This window comes from Hyperoodon ampullatus (assembly GCF_949752795.1).
Source record: "Hyperoodon ampullatus genome assembly, chromosome: 5".
In the NCBI taxonomy this organism is placed as follows: Eukaryota; Metazoa; Chordata; class Mammalia; order Artiodactyla; family Ziphiidae; genus Hyperoodon; species Hyperoodon ampullatus.
In genome coordinates, this window is record NC_136918.1 from 52,431,499 (window position 1) to 52,456,354 (window position 24,856).

The 24,856-nt window shown below is 40.8% G+C and overlaps 1 long non-coding RNA gene across 1 annotated transcript in view; it reads right to left on the minus strand.

Moving 5' to 3' along the window:
- The window catches only part of LOC307054103, a 251,392-nt gene that overhangs the window by 158,308 nt on the left and 68,228 nt on the right, over positions 1-24,856 (minus strand). The window lies entirely within an intron of this gene.

Sequence of the window (24,856 nt, forward strand, 5' to 3'; positions counted from 1 at the left end):
GATTGACTTTAAAATAAATAACATCACAAACATGTTGTACTGATTAAATGTAAAATTAGACACATACAAAAAGCCCAAAAACTACTCAATGAAAGAACCCAGTGCCCAGCCTCAAATATCTCATACTCTAGCTAATGAGAAACTGAATAAAGGAACCACTAAAATGAGATGCAAAGGCAATAGAAATGAAGTCTGAATTTTACCTTCAAATCTCTTTTATGAGAAAATGATGTCTATCTCCTAAGAAACTCTGAGATAATTTAGTGTAATCACCTGAAATATAAATTTGGAGGCCTAAACTTAACTGAAACTAGGCAATGAGATAAAAAGAATAAGACGATTGTTTTGAAACAATACCCCCCATAAAACCTGGTATTCAATTAATAGCATTCTTTTCTGAATTTGTAAAAAAAAAAATAGATTTACAGGTTTTTTTCTACTTAAAGTGTAGCAAGATATATACACGCACACATATATACATATATATTCATTTAAATCTTCCTGTAGCTGTTTCCACCTTTCAGTATGGTATATGATTTATCCTTGGAGGAAGTCTGCTGTTTCGCTTGGGAAAATGCTGGGATGAGACTTTTGGCTATGCCTGTGAAAAGGCGGCCGAGGCCTAGAGGGAGAAGTTGAACCAGGAGAGCTGAAGTGCCCAGGAGAATGGACTGGGGACAAAGGTGGTTATGATGTTAACTTGGGGCCTACTCTGAGGGTACCAGAGCCAGGAGACTTAGAGCCCTGAGGTTTTAAAGGGAAAATATATGAAATAGGTGACTTTAATCTGAGCTGCAACTAGGCCCTAAAAATGTAGCATTAACTAATAAGAACCTGCTGTATAGCACAAGGAACCTTACTTCACTGTACAGTAGAAACTAACATAACATTGTAAAACAACTATATCTCAATTTATAAAAACAATGTAGCATTAGACTAAGGTTTAAGGAGGGAGACAGCCACTACAGGACCCTATAAAATGCCTGGACAAGCTTGGGAGTAGAGATGTCCTAAATCCACTCTTTGGTTTTCCTCCTTAGATCCTGGAAGCCCTTAGTTCCATGTCCCATGAACAGGGACAAGGAAGCCCCTGGTCCATGCTTGGGACAAAGAAGGACAAGGAAAAAACATCTTTATGAGATGCCAAAAGGTGACCCAGAACATAGTTTCTCAAACTTTAATGTAGGTGCAAATCCCTGGGGAACTCGCTGAAATTCAGATTCTGATTCAGCAGGCTGAGGTGGGACCAGGAAATCCTTGCCTACTGGTGAGGGTGGGGCATATTCTGAGTAACAAGAATCTACAGAACTGAGACTGGAACAGCAGTTCAGAGTATGGCTGGGGGGTGGTTGGGGAGACCGTGACAAGAGATGATCAGGACATGAAAGCACTCTCCAGGAATCCTCAGGTATCCAAGAAGGAATGGAATTTCCTACAATAGAGAAAAACTGGCCCTCAGATTACTCAGTCTTTTTCATAATTTTTTAAAACTTCAGTGCCGTCTACTGCTTGTCTTTGGGCAAGTTAGTAGACATCAAAAAACAAAAGGCAGCAAACACACATTAATAGGAAAAAAACCAGTTTTGTAGCTTGGGTTATATTCATACTTGTAGTCATGGTTTTATAATATATGCATAATTCCTGACTTTGAAATTGTTTGTAGCTTATCTAATGGAATCAAGTCCATCACCATATCATTGTGTTCCATAAGTAGCAACAAAACTCCCAAATGCTCTGTCCCCTGAAGGTGCTGTAGCCTTTCAGGTCATGGTGGGTGTTTACGTTCCTGGGGACTAGAGAGTTTTAATGTTTTCACAATTTCTTCTCCAAGAGTTTGGACAGCATATGTAATTAAAAACACTGTAAATATATTTAATGTGAGTTTAATTAAGTAATATAGCTAAGAGATTTGAAACTTCACCTGCTAACCTAGACCTATCCTCTCAGAAATTTGTCACTACCTGCACAAAACAAAAGCACCCATCTTGACACACCAACACAACAGAAAATCATCCCCTTAGCCCATCAGCACTGCTCCTAATCCCAGGCCCCTAAGTCAGTGACAACACCTCCACCCCCCATAAAGTGAAACACACACTAAGAAAAAACGACCATCTCTGGAAGGAAATGTGGACTTTCGCATCGATATACTGTAGTATGTACAGCCAAAAATTAGAGGTTTTTTTTTTTTAAATCAGCATGTAATTTGTTGTTTGCTATACAACTGGCCATTTTTATATTTATAGAGACAAATATAAACTGGTGGATCAACTGTTCATCATTAAATGGATATATTTTGAATGGGATTAACCAGTTTAAATAAAAACAGAATCTTAGTTGGCAAAACCCTTAAAGGTTATCTAATTCAAGCACTCAGCTATTTTCACCAAATAGCCATGGAGCCTACAGTCATTCACTTCCAATAACACATGGTCTAGTCCATTTCTTGGCAGTTCTATTAGGAAGTCTTACTAAGTAGAACCAAAGTCTATCTCCCTGTGTCATCTGAGCATTGGTTCCATTTCTACCCTTTATGGATCTTTGACACAATCTGGTCTCTCACATGACAGCATTTCAGATATTTCAAAATATTATCATATTTTTTCTGCCCCTTAATTTTCTTTTCTATATTGTAATAGTTTCTCTTAAAGTTATTAACTGAGCCTCAAATGGTACTGTGTTAAATCCTGTATAATCCTAGGTATATCCATGGTCCCTACTATGGGATGGGTAAAGTAATTCCAAACTGGTTCCTTAGGGAGTTAACAGATGTACCCTTAAAAAAAAAAAAACCCGTCTTTGATCAAATAAGTTCTATATGCAAACTCTGAGCTTAAAAAAATTCAAATAGACTTCTTTGTTGCAGGAATTTTCACTCTTTAATATGCTGGTGGGCATTGTGAAACTCTAAGAGGAAATAAAGTATTTTCCCAAACATACAACTACACAACTTCTTTTTAAACAATAATATTTGGAAAGCACATTGACTCTCAAGTTGGACAATCCCGAGTCCCATACTCAACATTTCCACTTCCTATGTGATCATAGGGAAATTCCTTAACCCCTCAGATACTCATGTTTTCTATTTTGTGAAACTAGGATAATAAAGCCTATTTCCATGGTTGTTGGAGAACAAGAGGTATACTAGGTAACACACCTTACACGGTGTCTAGCCCATAGTTAGTGCTCAAAAAATAGTAATTATTATATTCCCATGTGTTCCAATAAATTGCAAGTTCTTTCCAAATTAATCTTTTCAAATAAAACTATTTGTAAATGTGTAACATAAAGGAAATTCCTCGAGTGTTTACATTATATTCTTCCTTCATTCTTCCTTAAAAACAATACACACTCGGACTTCCCTGGTGGCACAATGGTTGGGAGTCCGCCTGCCGATGCAGGGGACGTGGGTTCGTGCCCCGGTCCGGGAGGATCCCGCATGCCGCAGAGCGGCTGGGCCCATGAGCCATGGCCACTAAGTCTGCGCATCCGGAGCCTGTGCTCCACGACGGGAGAGGCCACAACAGTGAGAGGCCCGCGTACGGCAAAAAAAAAAAAAAAACACACTCAAATATCTCCACCTTTTCAAAGCAATAAAATAAACACACACAAGTTGCAAAGCATGTTGGCATAAATAGAAAATGAAGCGAGGGAAATTTAGGAAGGCTCTGGAGACTATGTATGTTGGATCAGTACCAGTTAGATAGGTTGCCTCCCCAGTGCAGTATCGTCCCACTCCTTGGAAACGAGAGGCAAAAAGAGTTGTCAGGTGTAACAAGCACAAATATGGGCTTACCAAACTCTCTGAAAATTTAACTTATTTTAAAATGGGTTCTGTTGTTCTTGAGGTATTCTTGGGGAGAGTAAAAATTGGAGTTAGCAGCATGAAAACCTAGTGGATCGACCTTAGCAACAAATAGCTACCTTACTGGTTATTTTAATTATTAAATAAAATACCATGTGTAAAATGCTTAGGACTAAAAAAATCAACTGTTGTCATAATCATTATCATCATCACCATCAGAGAAGGGGAGAGAGTTGTGGAAGGAAGCAGAGGGGCAGAACTTTGATCCCACAGTGTGGTAAAGCAAAATCACACAAGGCAGAAAAAGTCCTGGCCGAGCATCAGTCAGTTCCCGTGCCAGTCCTGCCCCTTTCTAGCTGTGTGACTTTGAACAAGTAATTTGGGTTTTTTTTTTTTTGTCTACGAGGTCCTCAGTTTCCCCGCTTGCGAAATAACCTCCAGGAGTCTTACCAGATCCAAATTCTGACTCCAGCCTCATGTGTGCCCAGGTACTGAATGTAAAGGCAGTGATGGGTATGTTTAGGATCAGGGAGGGAAGTATAGATGAGAGAGAAGGAGGAGGAGAACCAAGTGTGGTTCGCGTTGTGTGGCTCTTCAGCCAGGGAGCTCCAAGTGGGAGAGAAGAGGTGCTGGGAAAGACTAGCCCAAGGCAAAATCCTCACATTGCTATCCTCCCAGGCACTGCTCTGGATCACAATGTGCATGTGGGCAGCAGCTGTGTGTGTGTGTGTGATTTTTTTTTTTCTGGTCTTACCCAGAGTAGTAGGGCTCAGTATTAGGCAGGACAGTGAAGAATAAGCACATGCTTTGCAATGACAGAACCTAGTCCCTGTAGCGTTGCCTGATAAAATGCAGGACACCCAGTAAAATTCGAATTTCAGATAAACAATGAATTTTTAATATAATTATATCCCAAATATTGCAAAGGATATACTTACACTAAGCATTTTTTGTTGTTTATCTGAAGTTTAAATGTTCAGCTTGTCATTTTATTTGCTAAATACAGCAGCCCAGAGTCCCAGGGTTGCTGCTCATAAACAAACAGCTGTTTTATACAATAAGAGATGAATCTCACCACTAGGAATTTTATGTAGGATCAGGCTCTTTTATACACTCTTGACTTGTACCTCTGTTAGCATAAGCCTTATTTGATAACTTGTCAAGGTCAGAGTGTCCCTGGACATGGCATTTGAAGGCATGTGCTTAAGTAAGTGAATTATTTCTCTTCACTGCTCATGCAGAGAGCATAGTAACTGAGTAAATATCTTTGGCATTCAACTGATCTGGATCCAAATCCCAGATCTTTGGTGACTCAGTGTGTGGTATTAACCACACACTGGTACATACATTTTCAAGCCTCAATTCCCTCATTTGTAAAATGGGGGCAATAGCATCTACTTCCTAGGGTATTCTTAGTACTTTTTTTTTTTTCAGATTTATTTTATTTATTTATTTATTTAATGAATGAATGAATTAATTGGCTGCGTTGGGTCTTCCGTTGCTGCGCGCTAGCTTTCTCCAGCTGCAGCGAGCAGGGGACCACCCCCCCGTTGCAGTGTGAGGGTCTCTCATTGCAGTGGCTTCTCTTGTTGTGGTGCACAGGCTCTAGGCACGCAGGCTTCAGCATTTGTGGCACACGGGCTTCAGTAGTTGTGGCTCACAGGCTCAAGAGCGCAGGCTCAGCAGTTGTGGCACACGGGCCTAGTTGCTCCATGGCATGTGGGATCCTCCCGGACCAGGGCTTGAACCCGTGTCCCCTGCACCGGCAGGCGGATTCCCAACCACTGCGCCACCAGGGAAGCCCCTTCCTAGGGTATTCTTAATGAGATTGTCAAAGTACTTTGAGTATGGCAGGTGGTAAGCACCCAACAAGGGTCACTGCGTTGATTTTGCATTTTTATGTATCAATTCACTCATTTTGCCTAAATGATTAATTTGATAGAATAGAATAAATGCATTTATTCTTACCCCCATTCATTCCCAGAAAGAATGATGTAGATAAGAAGTATATGCCATGTTCAGGATGGAGAAACTGTCTAGGGCCGGTGATAATGAGGTTAAGGAAGCAAAGGCAGTCATAGATGTAGCACTGAGAATTTCCAGTTGAGCAACTTGTTTCTGCATTTGGAAAAGGTGAGGAAAATATGTGGATTTCCAAACCAGCTTACAGGAATAAGGCTAGTATCCAGCTCATTTCTCCTTTGATTCTTTTAGGGAAAGTCCACTTTTATACTTCTTAACCTTCATAGTAAAAACAGGTTTTTAAAAAAAATTTGGTGGTGTTGCTTCATTGTCCTCCATTACTTTTGACTACTGTAATATGAATCTCTGTCCACAAACTCAGAATTCAAAACATGTAACTTTGTTTTTCCTTATATCTACCCATTTCTGCTCCTGAGCCCCATTCTACTGAATGCTAGAAGCTTAATCTTGGTCACTTCAGAGTTTTGTCCCTGTCCCCTCCATTCCCAACAGCTGCATCTAAATTGCATCCAGGGGTCTTAAAATACGCCAAGGGAAGGTGGGGAATGAAGAAGATGCCTTCAGGTTCTGAGCCTTTATCTGCACATTTGGCCCCCCTGAGACATTCCTCACCCAGCTCCTTGCAGTCCTTGGTCCACTTCAGCTATTTGTTCAGAAGGTTATAAAACTACAGAGCAGAGCAAAGAAGCAATTCAACGTGAACTGAATACTGATAAAAGAGGAGGGGAAAAGTTAATTGAGTTAATTAGTTGCTTAGTTGCTAAGGTAACTTTCCTCCCGGTTGGAAAGAAATTGTCTCAGGATTAGAGCCAGCCTTTAGAGAAAGAGATATATTATGAGCTTTTCTCTTTCAGTCTTGGAAAAAGTCTGAATAATCAAAGAAAGGTGGGGTGCAAGAAAGAGGCTCTAGGAATAAAAGATGGTGCAGAGCTTCCCAGCACAGAGTGACATCACCCCCAAGAAAAAGCAATGAGCTCTCTTCCAGGAGAGAGCTAGCTAATTAGTGAGATCTGAGCACAACAGCTGAGTAAGGAAGCCATTGGCCCATGAGCCTGGATGAATTCAAGCAGCAAGAAAAAGGGCAACAAACATTTTTTAATACTCAAATTACAAGGGCCTCCCAGGCTGAGGGAAAATGCTGAGAAATTTTATAGGTGAGAGATAGTAGATGTTTTCAAGAGGCAGAAAGAGAAGTAAAGTTATATTAGGTTGAGAGGATGCTTGTAAAGTTAAAAGAAGTGGCACTTCACTTGCCTTTTCCGAAAGTATTTTACTCTTGATCTCTGATACAAAAAAAAACCCAAAAGCAAACAAAAAAACAGTAATTAGAGATCACTAATTACTCACCCTGTTATTTTAGTAATATATTTCATGGAAAAGTTGAAATTTGCTGAATTGTGTGCCATTTCTGTCCCCTCAGTTAACGATGTCTAAAATACTCCACTCATTGGGCCTTTTTACCAATTAGCAGACTCTCCCAAACATTGTCCAATGGTAGCTACCAAAATTAGAGTTATTACGGCTAGAAGGGAATGATCTGCCTTGTGTTTTTAAAACCTGTTTTGGAAGCCCTGAAGCCCCAGAATTCTCCCCTTGGCATGAGCAGGGGAGACCAGACTCCCACCCTATATATTTGTTCAGGGCTGAAGGAAGTGTTAGCTGCCTCAAACAGGGCCCTGTATATCCAACTGCCTGTTTGATGCCTCTTGTTGGATGTCTTCATGTCACTTCAAAGGAAGCTCCTCTCATAATCTTCCCTCCCCAAATCGGGTCATCTTCCAGGGCTCCCTCTCTCAGAGGAGCCATCACCAACCTTCCCAGGCCAGGAACCTTCATGCCATCCTTAACTAGCTTCTCACCATGTCCAATCAACCCCCAATTTCTATTTTGTTTCATCCTCCAAATATTTTTTTCAAATTTTTCCCTCTTCTGCAGATTTCCAGCTCTACCTCCCCAGTGTAAGCTACACGACCTCTCACCTGCCAGAGCTTCCTGTGTGACTGAATGTGCCCTCATCCAGTCTGCTTTGCCCCCAACTGTTCTCCCTGCTCCAGCTGGAGTGATGGTTATGACATGCAAATCAGATGAGGTCACCCTTGAGGCATCATTGTCTTCCCAACCTCCAGCACAGCTTAAACCCTTCAATAGTTTCCTGCTTGTTTTAGGAAGAGGATACAAATGCCCAATGTTAATCTCCAGGCCCTGCATGGTCTGATAATAGCTAACCTCTTGGCACTGATCATCCTCACCTTAGCACTCTGCTCTCTCCACTCCAGCCCCTCTAGTCTCTGGTACTTACATCCTTCTCTCCAGGTATTTTTGCATGTGCTGATTGCTCTGCCTTCCCCTCTGTACCTAGATAACACTTACTCAGTCCAAGCATACTTGTCCCAGAATCCAAACCAGGTCTAATCCTCATTGACTGAGATGTTGGAGCACCCTGTCTCTCTCCCCTTCTCTCTTGGTTATTTTGTATGTTTCTCTGATGATTTGAGTACATGTCTGTCTGCCCCACTGGAGTAAAACCTTAGACTCCGTTATGGGTTTCACTGTGTCCCCTCAGAAAAGATAGGTTGAAGTTCTACCCACCCAGTACCTATGAATGTGATCTTATTTGTGACTAGGGACTTTGCAAATGTAAGCAAGTTAACACAACGTCATTAGAGTTGGCCTTAATCCAGTATGACTAGTGTCCTTGTAAGAGGGAACTTTGCTCACAGAACACAGGGAGAGCACCTGTGAAGACAGACACAAAGGGAAGATGTTCATGTGAGGATGGAGACAGACTGGAGTTATGCTACCACAATCCAAGGGACACCTGGGGCTTCCAGACACTAGGAGAGACAAGGACGTGTCCTTTCCCAAAGGCCTTAGAGGGAGTATTTTTACTCATCGTTGCTGCCTTCCCAACCTCCAGCACAATGCCAGGTTACATAACCACTTTCTGTAACAATAATCTTCAAATAGAGAAGGTGATTTCAAAATTTCAAAATTACCTGGGAAGTCTTTACAAGGAATTCTTGCTCATCCACAAAACTCACTCCACCCCCAAGAGGGTTCATCCCCATAGCTCTGAAACATCTTAAAGGAAAGGATTCCCTTCCTTCTATTCAAGGTACAGTAGCCAGGATCACCTGAGTCATTCAGGCAGACTCCCTTCTTTCCCTGAATTATCTGAGTAATTCCATAATTATCTGCTTCACTTTGGTTGCACAGATATTTAGCTCTGCACATAGGTGTGATAATTGGTTCATGGCCAGAGAACACAAAACACATGGCTCCAAAGCATGTGCCTACAAAAAGGAATCTATTTAAACTGAAATTCAGCCCTAAGAGTTGGTTAAAAACAGCTCTAAATGATCAGTTACTGAGTGGTGAGCACTAAGAGAAAAATGATGTCATCTTTGTCTTTAAACGTAGTTGGAGAGAGAAAACAGAAGTACATGAACTGAAATAATGAACACAGGACCATACCAGGGTCCACAGATGTCAGATTCATGGCACAGAGCAGATGTCCTATAACAGAATTCAGAAGAGAGAATGACTGGAGAAATTCATGACATAGTAAGTTAATAAACAGATAGATAAATAATTAAACAAACAAATAAAAAAGTAAGTTACAGTATAGTATGTTTACTATAAGCCTCTTACATAAATTTTTTTTAACAGAAAGAAAACAAAGATCTCATACATGTGCCTATAATCACAACAAAATAAAAATTAGAAAAGTATATGGTGGCGTATGAGTGGGCGAGGAGGCAACTTGAAAAGACTTTTGTTACCTTATATATCTGCAGTATTTGAATTATTAAAATGAGATGATTAGTTTTCTAATTCAAATGACTGAAATTTAAAAATCACCACCATCCAAAAAAAAGTAAAATAAAAGTATTTATCTTTACATCCACCTCAAAATGATACTAATCTGAGGGTGACAGTCATGGCTCCGTCAATCCTTCTATTACTTTCTCAGGTATGAACAATTAAGTCAAGGATCCAACACTCACTTTCCCTGTATGAGAGGCCCACCAGCCATTCTGCAGCCGGGAGTGCCTCTCGGCAAATGGGCACACTCCAGCACATGGGCTGCAGAGAAACCAAGGATTTGGGTTCCACCCCAGAAAATAAACACATAAATAATACATTTGGTGCCAAAAGAAAATCCTATCGCCCTGCTTCAGAGGCTTACATTTAGTGGAAGGCTGCCAGGGTGTGCAATATTTAGGTGGTTGGTAAGGGTGACTAAAGTCTTAATGTATCTGATAATGCCAAGTGTGAGGGATTAGTCAGAACTGGGCTTGCGAGCAGCAGCATTTTAATCATTTATTGAATTCCTCTTAAGGTCAGTAGTTTGTGATTTGCCATTTTAAAAATGCACTGTAAAAAGATAGATGTGTATTTTACTTTACAGGAACTGAATCATTTTCTAAATGCATTTTTTAAGAGGAGAAATCAGTACAAATAACCACTGCCAGCATACCCCGTGTCTAACGTAATCACATGAACTTCAGCCCAGATAAGCAGCTTTCTGAATGTTATTGGTGGAAATGCAGTTTCCAGAAGGAAAAGAGACAATCCTTAGGTCAGAAAGTTGATGTTATCAGCTTGCAACATTATTCCTGTTGTATAATTTTACCTTTGGGACTATTATTTCAATTCAAGTGTACTGTAAATTCAGAGTTAGCCTAATCAGTCATCTCACTCAGGGGCCTTCAAATACATTTTCTTTTTCATATTCTGAGATGCCTGCGTGGCATTCACATTTTCCCTTAGTAGTTAGAGCCACAGGTAGAAAATGTGAGAGTTAATCGAAAAGAGTTCCTGAGTGCTGCCTCCAGAAGCCCAGCTCTCTGCCAGGAGCCCCTGACTAAGGACCACATTCTATCCCAACAGGGAATGATCCCTCCTCTAGGTGGAAAATTAATGTAGCATCTTACGTAAAAATCATACAGGGAGTGAAGAAACGTGGCAAAAATTTACACCTCCTGACTGTCAGTGAAAACTCTCTCCCCTGGACCATGCTGCCTTCCAAGATGTACTAATGTATTCGCTACAATAAACATGTAATGGGTGCCCATCATGTACCAGGTTCTGTTCTAACTTCTGGGAGCCTGACAGCGCATGAGCAGACATGGCGGGTGTCTTCATGAAGCTTGCTGTCTTCTTGACAGGAAAGGCACTTTAAAGAGCACTGGTGCATAGGGTGACATGGTAGAGAATATACAGGATCCATGGTAGGGGCATCTCAACCAGGCTGGGGGATGTTGACAATCTGAACTTAGGTAGAAACACACATAACACGGAAGACAGGGAACTGGACAGTGAAGATTCCAGAGAGTGGGAACTACGCAGCAATGGGTCCAGAAGTCAGAGAGACTGGAGCCCCCCATAAGAGTGAGGACTTGGTATAAGCAGAACAAAGATTGTGATAAAGGAAATAGTGAGAGACAGGCTGGAGAGATGAGAAAGATGCTGGACTGTTTCTGGAATCCTGCCTAAAGACAATGGGAGGCCACCTGTAAATTGTACGTAGGGGAATCACATGATCACATTTGCATTTTAGTGAAAGCCCAGGCTGCAGTATGGACACTAGGTCAGAAGGACCTGTTGTAGAAATCCAGAGGAGAGATTAAGAAAGAGGATGGAAGGGATAGAATCAATTGATATTTAGGAAGTAGAAATGACAACACTTGCTAATTACTTGAATGGAGTAGGGAAGGAAAAGAAAAGGAAAGGAAAGAAAGGAAAAAAAAAAAAAGAAAAGAGAGAAAGAGCCAAACCTGACTTTCAGCTTTCTGCCTTGGTCAACTGGGTAGAAAGAGATGCCATTCATTCATAAATGGGGAACACATCAGGAGGGGCAAACTTGAGGCAGAAATCCAGGTTTACATTTGTGCTAAGAGAATTCCCAGGGAGGGAGATTTTTTAATAATTATGCCAGCCTTTTACCATCTGGAAAGAGAAAGTCTCCTTGGGGAAGATTTTGTTGTTCTTGGAAGAGTAGTCTGGCTGTTCTGTAAAAATTTAAGTTAAAAAGTATCCCGTTGCCCTGAGAAAAAAATTTCCCCCTCCCAAAGACTTGGGAGGAAAAGCAGTTCCTCTCTTTAGTATATGAGAAGATAAACCAATTTGCTTAAGGAGCCCATATGGCTTCTGAGAGAAAATTACTCAGGTTCCTACGATGACTCAAAGGTATAGACACTACTGGGCAAGAACTGCAGGGCATGGCCAAGGTCTAGTATCAAGATAGGACCCCAAGATTCCCAGAGGAAAAAACTTACCAGAAACAGGGGCTTATGGTCTTGCAATCTATCCTGTTGGCCAAAAGACCCACGGGAAATGGCCAGCTCCTGCACAGCATTAAACTGAAGTTGGAAATCAGTCCTTTCTATCCTAAGTGTTGGTAAATAGTATTTGTGCATGTGAGCTGGAGCCCTGGAGTCCAAGACACAGCCCACTGAAGCTCCAGCAGGGGTGAAGCAGCAGATCCAACACAAGGAAGAGACAAACATCATTAGGACATGCAGGACTGGTTTTCCACAGTAACACTACATGGCAGTAAGAGCAAAAGCAAGAAAGAATACCTAAGGACATCAGGGATTGACTCTCTTTGGAATAGAATCAATTTGGGAACATTCTGGACCAGTCAGGGTTAATAGGAAGTCCAAGAGAGATGTTTTGGGATTTCTGTTGTTAAAAGCAGGTGGGCATTTGAGCTACTAAATAGAAAAGTAAGAGATGTGACTCTACAACACATTAAAAACTGGTAAAGTACAACACAATGCTCACATGTATGCTACATTTAACATAACTGCTCGATTTTTTTAGCATTATTTTAAATATATAGCAGAACAAAAGGAGGAAATCAATGCTATACATTTGTATATTGTTACATGATTTTTCAAAGTACTTTTGTAAATGTGGGTAAACATACACATTTTTTGCCAGCTCATCATCCCATCTCCTTTATTCTGGTTTAAAAACTGCTCTTTTTTTGTCAGGGGCCCATTCCATGTGGTTTAGATGGGGGCTGATCCATCAGAGAGCTGGACTTGATGTTTGAGAAAGAATGGATATGTGACACAAATTACTACGAATCGTTTCCATAGCTTTCCTGAGTATGGGGAGGAGGAAGCTCTTTCTCTAGGATCATGACTTCAAAGGATGATAAAAACTTGAAACCTGCTATCATATAGGAGTTCACGAACATTTTTAGGTTGAAAAGTGCTATCATTCATATCTCAAAAGATTGGAAACTACTGGCTTAAGATAAGAGGATAAAATTTTGACAGAAAGAGCCCTTGGCTGCAAGACTTGCCAAGTTCCCTCTGAGGGGATGTGGCCATTTGATGTAAAAGGAAAGGGTAGGTAATAGCAACCTCCCCTTTTTGTCTTGACCCTCTCCCCAGGGGTAGCCCCTCCTCTCCTGAGATTCCGGGCAACTGGGAAGCCTTCAGAACTCCTGCTGGAAGTAGAGCTTCTCTTCAAGTTTGAAAAAGAAAAGTAGAACCCAGTGTGAAGGACACCAGCAAAAAATGGCATATTTCTTGGCAGAAGACTCACCACCACGAAGTGTGTCAGAGAAGGACAATGCAGCACATGAGTTCACCTAGTTTCTGATTTTATTTTATTATGAAGATTTTTTTGGTTAAGTTCCCCAATGTATATTAATGCATTAATACTCATTAAATAAATGAAAATCTGCTTTCCACAAGTATGTTTTATTGTGCAAACCACACATTTCAGAGAAGGCTCACAGACTCATAGTGTTGACCCTGCATCCAAGTGTAGAGCTTCAAACAAATAATAGCCCTTTACTGTGGAAATGCAGACTGAAACCTGATTAGCTGTAACAGACCATAGACATTATGCAACACACAACCCTAAGCATGTGCAGGATATGTACCGTATATTCTTAATATCCATATATTTGTATATATGAATGTCTTTGCACATATATTGTGTGTATAGCAAATGAATACATACATTATTTATCTGTCAATAAGCATCAAACAAAAATTGCTTAGTCTATAACTCTTAACTGGCACATTCTCTTGTTCCAAACTACCCAGTTTTCCAGGTTTGCTAACAAGCAGGAAATGAGCTTTTGTGTTTTGTTTCCATTTATTTTTTCATCTTTCTCCCTGAAGAGGTAGATTTGAATTGTAAAGTAGAGGAAAAGGAGCAGTAAAGAGCCTGGATAATCCACATACTGGATAATCCTTTTCTCTGTAATTACTTTAATTCCTAATATTTATATAGCAACCAATAAACGAATAAAATGACATACAGTAGATTATATATTCCCTACTCTTACTCACTTACAGTCCCTAACAGAATGCCCGGCACATGGTGGGCTTTTAATAATAAGTATTTAATTAAATCCAGTAAATGATATAACCAATCTTATTACTTCATAAGTAACTTGAGTATATCCGTTGATACTACAGCTAACTAGGTCTTCCCCTCCCCCTCCCTCATCTTCCAACATCCCCAGAGTCAGCATGAATTACATCTGAGATGGTCCTACTCACTTGTGACCTGAGGCCTAGAGTCTCAATGATGCTTAAAATAGCATGGTGCCTATGACTGGTCATTGACGGAGACATTTTTGCCTGCTCAATAAGCATCACATGGAGGCAACCCCTTGGAATTTACATTCATTGTTATAGTGGCTAAGTTTTGTTAAAATCCAGCAAAATTGGAGTTAATTTTATTTAGTAGAAATAGGCTTAAAAATACCCTCCCAAGTGAGCATAGTTCTGCAATTTTACCATCCCATAGTGATAATGAAAAAATTCTGTTCGTTAGTTTTCCTCTTTCATTTGGTTAAAACCCCCTCCTCCATATAAAATTAGATTCTATACTGATAGTATAATTACTGTATAATAGAGTTTGCTCAACTACTCAACACAAAATGCTTTGCTTTCATAGCATTTTAATACGAGCAGCATAATGGGCACCAGCTTGAAAATCAGCATGCCGGAAAGGAATCTAGGACCCCAAACGAGCTCAAGTTTGTAAAATTTGGTTCAGCTGCTCAGCAAACTAGTTAATTCTAATCGACTTGACATGTGGATATCAAAAATTTTCTGTTCCCAATCGTGTGTTTTGGTTAAAGAGAAATGGTCTGGCTCCAGACACATCATAACGTGGACGCTGCCCTGTGGGTCCTTGAGGGCTCACGGTATGAGTGGGCCTCAGTGCCTCACATGCAGCAGGGGAACCTTATCTGCTCCACTTCATGGCTCTGAAGCATGATATTGAAAAGCCAGACGCTCCCCATGATGCATCAGTTTTCAATTAAATTAGACTCTTCTATTTCTCCCAGTAAATACTGCTTTTATGGACTTAATGGCTCTGTGTTGTACACCATACACTAAAACCATTTACCCCTTTGGGGATAAGAGATTAACACAAGTAATACAGTGAAACCCTTTATTTACATAATTGCAATTTTCCTTTTGCCATAATAGAGGCTTTTTTGACCTTTTAAATGTCCAATACTGCCAGAGTTAGCATGGTTCGTACCACATGTCCAATTTATTCACTCATTTCTCTGAAATAACTTGTAAATCTCCCTATTGTTTGCTAAGAAACTAGTAAAAGGCAACCAGTTTCTTTTACATACTTGCAACAAGTGCTAGAGAAAGAGCCCCACAGAGGGGCTTTCTTAAACCATTTCCACAGGGGTAAACAAGTCCAGGAGTCCCATCAGATAACAAAATTAGGAAATGAACTGGGGTATACAACAGGGAGTCACTGGGCCTATGCCATCCTGCAGGAAGCACGACCCACCTACAAACATTCAATTTTATACACACACACACACACACACATACACATATATATAATATGTATACACATATACCGTTGACTGTTGAACAACACAGGTTTGAACTGCATGGGTCCACTTATATGTGAATTTTTTTAAATAGAAAATAATACAGTACTACATGATCTGGGGATGGTTGAATTTTCAGGTGCACAGGAACTGGGGTGTGAAAGGCTGACTGTAAATTATACAGGGGATTTTTACTGCATGGAGGATCAGTGCCCCGAACCCCTGCATTGTTCAAGGTCAACTGTATACACATATATACATACATATATACACATACATGTATATATATATATATATATATATATATATATATACATCAATTTGGCTAAAAGCACCACTACTGCTAGTCTATTGCAGCTCCAGGTACAGTTCATAACCCCTCCCTATAGCACTTCCCCAAAATGGGGATACTCTAAAAAGAATATTCCTAAGTTGTCCCCTTTCAAAATGTTTTTTTTTTTTTTTTTTTTTTTTTTTTTTTTTTCTTTTTTTTTTTTTTTTTTTTGCGGTACGCGGGCCTCTCACTGTTGTGGTCTCTCCCGTTGCGGAGCACAGGCTCCGGACGTGCAGGCTCAGCGGCCATGGCTCACGGGCCCAGCAGCTCCGCGGCATGTGGGATCTTCCCGGACTGGGGCACGAACCCGTGTCCCCTGCATCGGCAGGCGGACTCGCTACCACTGCGCCACCAGGGAAGCCCTCAAAATGTTTTTGGAACTAAAGTCCAAAGGATACTAACTCCTGGAAATAGGATATCTCAATATCCATTATTTGAGAATTTTTGTGCCTGGAGTAAGGAAAGTCCATGTAACTATTTTGCTTGATGCTTTAAATATGTTCTAATAATTGTGCTGAATTGAAACTACAACAAGAAACATCCCAGGCAATTTAAGAGTTTCCCTGTATTTGTACTCCATATTTGCAATATTTCTCTTGCCCTTGCTCCTAAAAGAAATGGAAAGCATATACATATAAGTGTAAATGTAGAACACACAGCAATCCTCATTAAGTATCCTTCTATCACATACTTTTTCCAGCCCCAGGGTCTAAAATTAGATGGGACCATGTGACTGGTTCTGACCAATGGGCTGTGAGAGGACGTGGCAGTGTCCCTTCTGGGTGAGACAACGCAAAGCCTTTGCACAGCTCTCTAGTCTCTTTCCCTGCCCTGGTAAGCAAAGGGGGCAGATGGTTTCAGAAAATCCAATCATAAGATTGTAGGGAGTTCCCTGGCAGTCCAGTGATTAGGACTCGGCACTTTCACTGCCGTGGCCCAGGTTCAATCCCTGGTCTGGGAACTAAGATCCCATAAGCCTCATGGTGTGGCCAAAAAAAAAAAATTTTTTTTTCAATTAAAAAAAAAAAAAGATTGTATCAGCTAGGTTCTTTGAGTGATTGTATAAACAAACTTTTTCCTTTCCCGCCCACATACAAAGGTCAGCAAGAAAGAAATTTTGTTTTTTTTTAACCACAGTATACCTAGCCCAGCCCAGTTAAAGCAATAATCAGACATCTTTGCAGTGACAAAACTCTGTCCTTGACTAAACTTTAATCAGGCTTGGAGACCTCCGGGCCTTGGCCTTAGTATACCTCTTTCTTGGGCCTCTATGGCCCAGTTTTAGCAGGAATCCTGCTAAGTCAATTTAGAGAAAATCCCTCATCCTCATATCTGATCACCCTCCATATCTGATCAAATTTTCATCCCACACCATTCCCCAGGTGATATCTGATCACCCTGGCCTGCCTTCAAGAATCCTGTTAGGTCTGTTTAACCAATATCCTTCCCCATCCCATGCTTTCTCTTAGTAATTTTCCATCCACTGACCCCATCCTGCTCCTTGGCTATAAATCCCCACTTGTCCATGGTGTATTTAGAATTGAGTCCGGTTCTATACTGAGGTCTCCTTACCCTTATTGCAGTAGTTCCTGAATAAAATCTGTTTTGGCCATTTTACTGTCAAGCTGTGTTTTTTCTTTAACAGCAGTAATTCTTTATACTGTCTCTCTTTGTCCATCCACTCGTGCCACCTGGTTTCACTTACAACTTCTAAGCTAGATCGATACATAACCACAATTACCTGGCAATGCTGTAAAGCACAATTTTTGTGAACCTCTTTCTCCCAAATTTGTTTATCAATATGAAATCAAATATAGGATCCCAAAATTAAGTTTACAGAAAAATGTTGCTTGAAATTGTCTTATGGGAAGGAGAGCTACTAGCTTTTATCCTTAATGTTCTGTGGATTGTTCTGAACTACCCCGGCTTAATATGTAATACTGCATCTGCAAGGTAATGATTAATTATTACTTTATTAGGAGCATTCATAGGTTCATCACTGACACACTACTAAGTGTGGAGGTTTGATTGATTTAGGAGATTAAGGGATAAGTTTGTTTTCAAGACAATTTCTGCAATCCTCCAGAGGTAGTATCTATGTGTGGTGCTTCCTACATAGGTGTTTCCTGTCACTGTACTGGGATGGATGAACACCCTATTCAAAACTCAAACTGCCTCCCATTTGTTCATAAAAGCTGGCATCGCAGAGAAAATTTGCTGAAAGAGCCACAGAAGAGTGAATTCCAGAGAAACATAAAACAACATGACAGAGAAGCATTGGGGCCAAAAATAAAGCAACCAAATTCCACGAATCTAAAAGAGTGATTTTGTATTTTATTTTATTTTTTTGGCCAATAGTACATTCAGATGTAGATTCAAAGAGCAAGCCTGCTGGTTCTCTGTCAGCAAAAATGCTAAATAGGGGCAAACTTGTCTTCCTGGAGAGAGAGGAGCATAGTCAAACTGAAAAACCACCTGAAGTTTGAACCAAAAGCCAATTTAGATCAAGCTGAGCAAACAGACAGGTCCACTGGCCAATTCAAAACCAAGTTATTAAAAAAAAAAGAAAAAAGTATATAAGTACAAAAAAGAACTGTACAGTCCAAGGCAAACCCAGAGAGCAATTTCAGGGACTAATAGCCCACTTCCCATTCAGATCCGGGCCTAGGGTGCAGCCTGGGGCAGTTCCCACCATTCCTCCCAGTGCCCTTTCTTTGTTTTGTGTTGATAAAATCAGAAAGTCAAGGGTAGCCAGAGGACTGCGGGCAGCTGTGAGGGAGGGCAGTTCCTCCCACTGGGCCCAGGTTAAAGTGATGGAGGCTGTTACTTGCTGAGAGCAGATCTGCACTCCCTTTTTTTTTTTAAGGCACCAGCTGAGCTTCTCTGTCAATTGCCCTCCACACTGAGTCACTAACCAGCCACTGGGCGTGGGGTTCTAGCAGCAGTAGCTCTTATCTCTGACACTCCCCACCCCTGCCTGCTCCTCTTCCTCTCACATGGCTTTCTTTGGTAAAGGAGAAAAAAACCTTTGAAATCCTTTTAGCAGTTCTGAAAATTGTTTACAAGTGATTCTTTCTGAAGGGGCTCCCAGTGTTTACAAAGCACAGTCGGGTTATGTGAGACTTTAAAAGGTTATTGAACATATTTGCTCATGTGCATAATGCATGTATAATTTCACTGAAGAATTTTGGGGAGGGGTCATTTTCTATACTTTCATTACATATTTATGGGAAGTGATAAGCAATACTGCTTGTGTGAACACAACTGTTTTTCAAAATTTACCTTTTTCAGATTACATATTACTATATATTCACTTCTAATTTTCTAATGAAAATGCATTATACTATACGTATATGAACAAAATAATGTATTTTCTCTTTTGATGACATAACTGCTCTAAAGAAAATTCAATATTTACATCTTCCTTCAGTCAGCAACCATGACTCATAAGATGCAAATAAGTTTTTGATACATTGGGGAAGGATGTCTCTTATACACCTGCAAATGCAGTGATGTGTCTGAGTCTGAATGTCCTTATCTACAAAAAGAACTAAACTCCAAGTCCCCTTAGCTCTGAAAGTCTACAATTAGCAATGGCTGTGCCACAAAGATAAAACAAGGTGTTTCAATAGGGTTTAAAAAAAATAAGGCACTGAAATTGGATTAACTTGGCAAGCAAAAGCAACCCTTCCACTGACCACCCAAAAGTCATTCTGCAAATATTAATTTCTTAAGTAACTAAAGAATAATGATGTATGTCTTTTTTCCTTAAGTTAGATTGGAAGTTCCTTGAGGCTAGGACCAATGTTTTTAATTAAAAATGACACTTCCCATAATAAAATCAGGAGACACCTCTCATCCTACCAGACCAATGGCTTAACAATGAAAAAATATATTAAATCCATCAAAAAGAATACAGGTCTCAGAGCTCTCAGTCCAAAGATTTTTTCTTTCCATTACAATGTTCTGCCATCAAGAGGGTCAATGTAAGAGGTTTCTAGGGAGAGACAATGAATGGCAATTAAGAGGAAGCGATCCAAGACCATTGTAACAGACATGAACGATATAAGGATCCTAAAATCTTGGCACGGGCTCTTTTGCACCAACAATATTTCTGCTCCCTCCCTAGGAATCTTATAGAACACCTGGGCTGAGCACTTGGGTATGGAGCCTGGGTTGGTGGGCTGTGTTGCCTAACATTTGTATTGAGACCCTTCCCTGGCAGAGCCTGGTAGCACCCAGGTGACCACTGATCTTGAGCAGACAGGGCTAGCTCAGTGCTACAAGGCAGCTCTGAGGGCCTGGGGACTAGAGCAGTGATGCTCTCCGAGGTGGCATGTACATTCTCAGTTTGCAATTCTATTTTGTCAGAACTAAAGGGAAACAGCGGGAAATGGCTTGGCTGCTTTTCCAGATGCTTTTGACCAAGCAGGGCACTTTAAAAAAAAATCTGACTTGACAAATGTTACAAAGAGAGAAATAGGTTCTATTTACCCATTAATTTTAGCTGGGATGTGGTCTATTGATTATTAAAAACAAACAAACAAACAAACAAAGCTTTTCTGTTTCCCTGTCGTATGCTAGCAGCTTCATCCAGTCCAAGGGTCTAGATTGGCTGTTAGAAGTCGGGTTTTTGTCCCCCATCACCACCATCTCCTGATCTTCATCCTTGATTTCCTCCTGCTTCACTGTGTCTCTCTAAAATGTCATTTTTAATCCCTGTCCTTCCCTACCTCAAGCGAATGCTGTGAGGACAAATGAGATGGCTCAATGTTACCTCCTTCCCTATCCATATGGCACTCCGATTTGCAAAGACCACATCGGGTTCTGGACTGGAAAACAACAGCATTGTGCCAGAAATGAAAGGAGGCAGAATGGATCCAGGCGGAAGCCCAACAGGACACAGAGGCAGAGATCCAGGCCAGGGTTGGAACACTGGACTGGCCACAGTCTCACATATCAAGGTTATGACCAGGCCCCCAGAGTACACATTTGTGTGGTTACAGGAACATCTTTGAGTCATTCAGGTCTCAATTGCATTACTGTTTGAACTCTCAGGTGCAAAATCATAGGGATTATACTACAGAGGTTTTCTTCCTTTTACCACAGAGTATTTTTCCTTGTGTGGCCCTGAGTGCCTCTTTTGTTGTCAGAAGTCCTGATAATGACTGAACTAGTCATTTTAATTCACTTGGGTCCAACTAAGGAATTTTGCAGCACCTTCTGGCTTTGGCACATCCAGCAGACCTTGGGCAGCCAGGCAACAGGAATGAAGTCCTCAAAGGGGGCTCAACAACAGACCCCCTCCCTTCACACCCAGCCCCTCCTTTCCAGTCACACTAAGCCCCTCCAAAGACCCAGAGGCTTCTCCACGTGGACACCCATGGAAAACCAATAGAGAGGGCAGGACGGGAGCAATGCTGCTCTTTGTCACTGTTAATTGTGAGCCGGTTATCTGATCTGCTTTGACTTGCTCTTTCTGGAAAGGTCTGCATAATTTGGCAATAGAATTCCAAGATTCTCATTTATTATAAATTGCACCTTTGCCAATTGCTTTTGTCAAGACTCCCCATTTCACCTCATGTCTCTGCTCTCTACTTTTGCAAATGCACTGATCTGTGAAAATGAATTAAACAGATTAAAACGCAGCTTTTCTTATTTGTTAGAATAAAAATGGACAAATGCGGACATGGCACATCCCAGTACACAATCTGTGAAAAAAAATTACCGCACACAAGAGGGTGGCCTGACTCTCTGGGGAAAACAAACCCAGAAAATGCTCCATGACTCAAGTTAAGCCACTCCTGTAATCTACAGCGATGTTCTACTTAATGACAGCCCACAGTGATAATCCAGTTATTAGGCTTTCAACAAACCCATACCATAATGACATCATAGATTCTTAGAATTAAATTTGATCTTTATATAAGGCGGTTTGTCTTCACAGAGAAAGAATATTTGTAATGTTAAATAAGTCATCTTACAGACATCTCCCAGTTCACAAATTAGAGTAGAAACACTCAAAAGGAGTGTTTACAGATACATGTTATCTTTAACACATGAAAATTCTAGGTGCCATTTTGACCCCACCTGCCAAACCAGGACGGAGCAGAAAGCAACCTCCACAGTACGGCTGGGAGCGTCCCAAAGCATCATCGTGGCACATCAAAGGGGGCTGTGGGAGTTGGAGACCATATACATTTCAGACAAGTGATACCGTCGTCGAGGAGTCTCGGGAATGCCACACTGCTCTGCGTCTGGGAGCATCAATCACACCTAGGCCTTACGTGTTGGGTGATCTCCAGAGATGGGAAGAACCCTATGTGTGCAAACTAAACTGGTAGCCCTGAATGCTTTTATTAAAGAGTTCACACTTTGTTTTTTTTGTTTATTTGCTTAATATTGTTTGGAGGGGCTAGGGGTAGCAAAAAGAGGAGAGGAAGCACACTTTGTTACCCAAGCAATGAGCCACCCTCTCCTCCCCTTGAAGATCTGGTTCTTAATTCAAACTCAAGTATGCAGGGTTTGGTAGCCAAAACTTCCTTATCTCTGTGCTAGATAATCTTATCATCTGCTCCAAGGTTTGTCCTGAAGAATAAATGGCTTAAAGCATGAAAATTTCATGGTTCTGTACGTAGAGAATCGTAAGTGCTCATTTAAGAATAGTTATTCTTATCATAGTGATTACTAGCAGTATTATTTTCTTAAATGGGCTTAGATGAATAGAAAATGAACCCACTCGTCTCACAACAAGCAGCAAGAAAGATTTTCCCTCTTGAAGATGGGTAAGAGCATAGGTGAAGCCAGTCTCATCACAAGGCATCAGTACTCTCAGGAATACTGTCACAGTGACATGAGCTATGGACTCCTCTGTATTCATATGCAATTTTAGACTTCTCACAGAATGTTCATATCTGTTTGCAATGTTGCTCATTTTGCAACCAGTTATTATGTAGACTGTCCTGTGCATTGCAGGATATTTAGCATCTCTGGCCCCCTCCTGCTAATACCAGGAGCTACCCAGTCCTTGTAACACCCAAACAACATCCCACACATTTCTAATTCCCATGTAGGAGACAGAACTACCCCACTTTTTGGTAGAGCAAGTATCCCTATGTCCACTCTACAATGGTATAAAGGTATAAAGAGTGACTGACCAAGTTAATCAGAGAACAGAGACAGTAGAAACAAATAGGAACTGATTTATGTATGTCACAAACAGTGGTCACATGGGGTGGGGGAAGGGAAGTTACTTTTTTCTAACTTCCCAGGAACCCCCAGTACACATTCACCCAGTGAAAAATCAGTCACCATGGGTTACTGATAATGACAGGAATGTGTTATATTCCTCAAGGTTTGAAGATAGAAAAAAGGTCAAAAGTGCTGAAAAGAACTCAAATTTTCTCTCAATGAACCTGGCTAGAACAATAGGAGGTAAAGGGGAGAGGAAGGCAGCATGGGGAGGGAAAAATTACAACTCTGAAACACCTCAATAGAAGGAAAGCAAATCCCTGAGCTGACCCCACCCCAATTTCATCCTTGGGATTTTAGTATGTGTCAGCAATACATCACAAAACAACTTCTATGGATCAGCATCCAGGTAAAGCCTTTATAATCTGTAATTCTCTTTAAGTGCAATTAACTTCCTATTTCCTCTCAGTCTCTCATTCTGTCATGTGGTATTACAGCATTTAGAGGCCACATGTTTTTGGAAAGTCTTTTCCATTGTTTTATTGAAGTCAGTGGAAAAAGTACAATTTCTACGTGATGAAATTTATGACACAGCCAACTCTTTTTTTTTTTTTTTATACTTTGGAGGATTTTATTTAGGCCAACTTCTTAGTACACAGCAACAATTAATTCCAAATAAAATTTCAAAATTTCAGAGTGAATGCTGACACAGCCAACTCTTCAGGAACATGTCTACTTTAAATAGGGAGAGACACCTGTGTTTGGTTGCATTCCTTCAACTTTGTGTAAAGAGGAGTAAACACTGGTACCCTGTGCCTATACAGGGAGCACAGCTGGCTTCACTTTGAGCCTCTGAATAAATTTTCTAGCTTGAAAGGAAACTGTGGCTTCTGCTGTGCAACGAGCTCAGACTTTTTTGTTGGAAGTCTTCAGAGCTGAAAGCCAGGTTTGACCAGAGGTGCTCTGTGACTCTTTCCTGGGTACTTTGAACGCTAAGTATAAAAGAACACCACCTGAGTGTTTGGTAAGGGAAACAGGGGCTTCTGAATTCCTTTGTGTGCCAGAGAAGGCTCGGCTTCCGTGCAGGATCATCTAATATTAGGCTAACTTTTCATGTACTTTTTTTCCCCACATCTAGCTCTTCTTTTCATTGCTTAGTAAAAAAAAAAAAAAAAATTCAAACGTATCCAAAATTGGAAATGTAATGCTAGGATCATAGCAAACATTTAGAATGATTTCATCAAATCCACTACACACATACATACACACACACACTGACTATGGGGACAGAGGGTGGGGGAAGGGAGGGTGGTAATAATGTCTGCATTTAGTTCTGAAATATAAAGAAGTTTAAAAATCACATGCCTCATTTTCAAGTCAAGAAATATTTTTGGAACACCAGCCAGTCATGTGCCAACCACTGGGGGGTGAGAGGTGCTGCGGAAGAGAGCTGGAGGGGACAAGAGAGATCAAAGACAATTAACACCAGTCCCTGGAATACGCAGGGCACTATGTCTTCCTGGTATGGGAAGGGCCAAGGACAGCTCTCATACTTCCCCTGTCTTCCAGGACCCTGCTGTCTAGCTGGAGGATGAGAAACGCTGAGAGAAAAAAAACCTCACAGACAAGGGGTAATTGTAGGTCAGAGTAAGGAAAGATTTCCTAACAGCCATTTAGGACATCTGATCTATAGCAGCCC